The following is a 6074-nucleotide window of genomic DNA, read 5'->3' as shown; positions in this document are numbered from 1 at the left end:
TCAGAATTGTGTGATATAAACTGGCAATTGCGAGTTATAAAGTCAGAATTGTCATATACAGACCCTTTCCAAAAAAATTGAATATCATGGAAAAGTTTATTTCCATAATTCCATTCAAAACGTTAAACTTCCATAGATTATAGATTCAGGGCCCACAACTTAAACGATTTCAAGTTGTTTATTTGTACATAATTTGGGCTTCCAGCTCATAAAACCCACGAAAACAGGAAACCACACAGTAATTACACAGTGATACCATGGTCATTGAACCAGGTTTTGGTTCTTTTGGCAGTGTGGGCAGGTGCAAATCCTGCTGGAAAATGAAGGAAGCATGAAGTGCTCTGAAAATGTCCTGGTAGACGGCTGCGTTGACTCTGGATTTAATAAAGCACAGTGGACCAAAGTCCTCTTTTCTGATGAGAGCAAATTTTGCATCTCATTTGGAAACCAAGGTCCCAGAGTCTGGAGGAAGAATGGAGAGGCACACAATCCAAGATGCTTGAAGTCCAGTGTGAAGTTTCCACAGTCTGTGTTGGTTTGGGGAGCCATGTCATCGGCTGGTGTTGGTCCACTGTGCTGTCCACTCAACGCAGCCGTCTACCAGGACATTTCCAGAGCACTTCATGCTTCCTTCATTTTCCAGCAGGATTTGCACCTGCCCACACTGCCAAAATAACCAAAACCTGGTTCAATGACCATGGTATCACTGTGTAATTACTGTGTGATTTCATGTAATATTCTAATTTTTTGAAATCCTGTTTTCGTGGGTTTTATGCTCTGGAAGCCCAAATTATGTACAAATAAACAACTAAATACTTGAAATCGTTTAAGTTGTGGGCCCTGAATCTATAATCTATGGATGTTTAACGTTTTGAATGGTATTATGGAAATAAATAAACTTTTCCATGATATTCAAATTTTTTGGAAAGAGTCTGTATAATCACAATCACATAATTCCAATATTCATGAATGCAAGTACTGTTCTAGATATCGATGCATCCTCAGTATCTTTACATAGTCATTTGTTTAGACATCCTGATTATCCATATTTAACTAAACCATTAAAACAGAATAAACAAAAATATTTTAAAAAAGGATTCTGAGGGAAATGGATTTCATAGGGCTGTACACAAACATTAGTCTTGGCATCTTACTTTGTGTGAGTCACTATTCAGACTGTCAACATAGTATACACTTGTTTTCTGTCAGAAGCGTTAAGCATCATAAGAAAGCAGAGGAGTTTTTCCTGGTTCTATGTTCTTCTCAATGTTCTTCCTGTCTCATTAGACTTGTAATTCATCCAGTATCACTGAACTACATGACTCACTAGGCTCGACTGCCCTGACGGTCTGTTATGAGTGCCTCTCCTTTTTTTCCCCGACAGCAGCGGGAAGAGTGTGGTAAACAAACGCAGAGCACTTCTCTGGCCCTCAGTGGCCCCTCACGCTCCCACACCATCTGGGTTGAGCTGTAGAGGCAGTGGTGGAGGCTTCCAGTGTGGGAAGATCGTGTGCTTATGGGTCCATTAGTGCTCATTCTCATATATAGTTCATGTCCATGTATTGTTGATGGAAACATCTAGATCTTGCATTCATTTGAGAGCTTACCAAATTCAGTGTCACTGGTCCACTCACACCCTGACTTTAGGCATAGTTGGGCATCTGCATGCCAAGAGTGTTCTGATGGCATGTTTATTAACATTTGCAGATGAATCTCGGAGGGTCAGTCGCTAATAAATACACCTCCTCACACTTCCTTAGCTAAATCAGATGACAGAGTTTACAGAAAATGATGGGCACAGACTTGAAAGTATGATTCCATACAGTCGGAGGATTTCAAACATGTTTAATATATCAAGCCAATTTTAGAACACGTTGTTTTCATTTGTCATGCGTCTCCAAGCAATGAGTTTGTATTGTTCGGGAATGACTGAAAAGTCTTTTTGTGGTTCTTAAACGTATAGTGTATGCCCAGTTTTTCAAAGTCAGCAAGTAAGTTTTTTTTTTTTTTAAACCAGTGTTTTAAAATCTTGTGAAAGCCATGTATTCCAGCCTTATTTTGCAATAATACAGCCCAGTCTTGATCAACTAATGTTCAACTGTAATTTCAGTGAAAATGAAGCTGCATTACAAAAGCAATGACTGTAGCCAGGCGTCTGCCTAGATAATAGCAAAAATCATTACCAATAATAATTCATAATTATTGAGCATATTATCAGCACATTAGAATGATTTCTAAAGAATCATGTGACACTGAAGACTGTAATGATACTGAAAATTCATCTTTGCCATCACAGGAATAGATAACATTTTACAATATATTAATAATTTCACAGTATTAATGCTTTTACTGTATTTTTGACCAAATAAATGCAGCCTTGGTGAGCAAGAGACTTAAGTATTCCAAACCAATAGGGTATGCATTGAATATGCATCGTGTAACATGCATTGCAAGTTTGAATTGAGATTTGAGATCCTCATGTTGAGCACTTTTGTAGTGCTCCCTTCCCTGATATTCCCTTCTTATTATATGCATTCTCTTTATCTGAAAGAGCAGCGTCAACATTCTGCAAAGTATCTAGTTTTGTGTTCCACACAACAACAAGGTCAATCCATTAAGCATGAAAGATTTAGAAGTTTATTAACTCTGCCAAAAGCATGTAAGAGAAGTGTTGAACCTAAAGCGTGTGCTGCGGAGTTTAGTTTAGTTAAAGACATGATGCTAAAGTTTAGCTAAACAATGCTTATACGTCTCTCAGTTTAGGGAATTTCCCCAATATTCGGTTTACTCTTCTTCTTTTTTTTTTTTTTTTGGTCTGTCTGTCTCTCCTCTGTTCCCTTGAATCCATTGTCCAGGTTGAAGCGTGTCTGGGTTTGTAAGGGCTTGCTTTTGCTGCAGTTCTTTGAGAATTATTTAAGGCATAAGAGTTACTGTGGGATAAATATTTGATGCCTAGAACCTGTGAGTCTGTACTCAAGCCCAGAGCACATACATCAGAGGCAAACAATACACACACACACACTAAAACAAGACTATAAACTCTTTGTACATTTGTTTTCTAGTAAAATAGACTTTTAACAGAGCTCAAATAGAGATAATTTAGCTATAGAGGTTTTAGTGTCCGTTTACCGTCTCAGTCTAGCTCAACATTTCAAGTTCATACAAGTTCAATTCAATATTTCGCATTTTACTGAATGTATCAAATTGGCAGATGCATTTGAAGATGATGAACGTGGGTTTAATGTTTTCTCTGCATCTTTTGCTTTTTCTAGACTATGCTGTCTTATGAAATATGAGGTGCATAATTAGTATGTTCACAGACAATACTATGTTTGACCATTAGAGGGCATTGCTGTAACATGGCACAGCTTCACTGTCTCCTGTAACAGTTCAAAGGTTTAAATGGTCTTATGTTGCCATCAAGTGGAGAAAGCTGGATTACTAATATAATAGACTTGAACCATACTCGAATCTGGACAAAATTATAACCAGGTTTGCATTTCCTGAAAGGAAAATTAGGGCTTGCAAGGAAGCAAAAGAATAGTTTTAGGTGAGCTTAGGTAATGAAATGATCACCACAGCTTGTAAAGTCAATTTACGGTAGATGGTGAAGTCACAATTCAGAATGCAAATAATTCCAACAATGAAAATCAATCATAATTCATATGTAGGCTACATTTTAAACATTTTATCACAAGTCTGTAAGACTGTAAGTCTCTAAATTGTTTCACCCTCAGAGACCCAAGCACTGATATTCATGTTGTATTATTTTTCAAGTCTTAAAAATGTCTTTAGGAAGATATTTGTTTTGCATCAATGTCTAATTTGAGACATTGTCTCTTGTCAGGTGTTCTCCAAACTCATCAGGCATTAGGAGAAGACTCAAAGCTGTTATCTTGGGAAAAGGAGGTTGCAAAAAGTATGAAATAAAAGGGGGCAAATAATTGTTCCCAACGTGTTTTGGAGAAAAACATTTATTTCATAATGTGACCCCCACCCCCCACTTTCAATTCTTTTACTTCAATGAAAGGTTAGATTTTTGCACATTTTTTGAATGAAATAGCAAAAGGATAAACAAAGCAAATTTATTTTTTACAGCCATATTTGATCATATTTAATTTACCAAGGGGGCAAATAATTCTGACCAGCACTGTATATAGATGCAAGATGGCAAAAAATAGACAATTTAGTATACACATAAATGCAAGACGACAAATATTTGTGATCGTTGATGGTGAACATCTTAAGTCAATGGGAGAATTCAATCTTTATTTTTCGATATGAGATTATGAACTCTATTATTTATCAGATCACTGTGTTGAATAACCGTAAGGTATCTATCACAGGCAAAATGCTTGCGTGAGAAATCCGTCAAATGAAAACATGACAGTCCAACAGTATGACCTCAGTTCAGATATGATTCTGATAGCAAATATAATAAGAAGCATGTGCGTGCCCTCCATAATGGATCAATCTCACAAGCCTTTGCTGGCAGTACCGATTTCACTCTGTTCCAGCTTTCTCCAACACACATACACACACACTTCTAAAGATTTACAGTAAAAATAGACCCCATAACCCAGACATGCTTTACAACTGCATGTCATTTCAGGTTTGCACAAAAATGATTGAATTTACTATGCAAAATCCCTGTTTGCTTTCTCTCAGCTCTCTTCCAAGTACTGTCTCGCACTCATTTTGCAGTCAGGCCTCAGTCTGATTTATTGTAAAAGACCTTACAGGGAGAGAGAGAGAATGAGAGAGATCGAAGTGAAAACCACATAGACGGAGAATAACATCCGTGTGTGTAAGAACGGCATTGTGGGAAGTGGGTTTGGGAGAGAAGTAATATGCTGTGAAATAACTGCACTTAAAGGGTTAGGAATTATGCTTTATTTTTCTTGATATCTCCCCTAGGTCTCACTTTAAGAGTTATATCGATGTTTGAAGGAGGTTTTGAGAATTTCACAAGGATTAAACGTCCACAATAAATCACTTATATGAGCTGCCAAGCCGCCCAATCAGCACCAATTAGGACTGGTCATGTGGTGCGTTCTGTCCTCTTCAATCAGCTAAAGACAGAGAGACACAGTGAACCAGCAGAGAGAGTGAGATGAGAAGATGATGAAACGAAGGATGTGGTTAAAGCCACATCAGAGCCAGAACATGACAGATAAAGAGTGCTTTTCTCCCAGAATCACACAAGTACAGAAAGTACTGGCATCACTGATGAGAGAATGTTTGTTGAGCAAACTTTTGTATGATGTGTTTGTCTTTTAATCTGCAGGTTTTTTTTTTTTTTTTTTATTCAACTACAATTCAGATGAAGTGCCTCTCTCAAGTGTAAAAATGAAAATAGTTCATACGACTATTGCACTATCTTCCAAGACTTCTAATGCCATAGTTATTTACTATGAGCTGTTCATTTGACGACAGCTGACTGGATCATTGAGTCAGAGAGTTGAATTTGAGAACTGGATCAGTTGTGAACAAATCATTCTTTTGTACCCGTTTATTTATTTTTTTTAAAAAACAAATTATTCTTTTGAACCGGTTCTCTTTTGAAAAATCATTCTTTTGAATCAGACCTTTTTTGTACAAATTGCTATTTTGAATCATTTATTTTAATAAACTAATTGTTTTTCTGAATTTCTCTCTCTCTCTCTCTCTCTCTCTCTTTTTTTTTTTTTTTTTTTTTTTTTTGGTTCTACAAACCATTCTTTTGAACTAGTTCTTTTTTGAACAAATCTTTCTTATGTACTGATTTTTATTTTATTTACTTTTTTTTTACACAAATCATACTTTTGCACCAGTTAATTTTTGAACAAATTGTTCATTTAAATAATAATTTATTAATTTATTCATTTTACAAATTGCTCCTTTGAATTAATTCTTGTCTAGTTTTTTTTTTTTTAACTGTTCTTTTTTTGACCAGATCAAGTTATTTTCTGAACAATACTGATTTTCTTCTTCTTTTCTATTGTACGAATTGTTCTTTTTAATTATTTTTAACTATTTTCAACTGTTTGGGTTAGTGTTTTTTTTTTTTTTTTTTTTTAACATAATTCTTTTTA

The sequence above is a fragment of the Squalius cephalus genome, assembly GCF_949319135.1.
Source record: "Squalius cephalus genome assembly, chromosome: 18".
Classification (NCBI taxonomy): domain Eukaryota; kingdom Metazoa; phylum Chordata; class Actinopteri; order Cypriniformes; family Leuciscidae; genus Squalius; species Squalius cephalus.
This window is presented reverse-complemented; position numbering follows the sequence as displayed.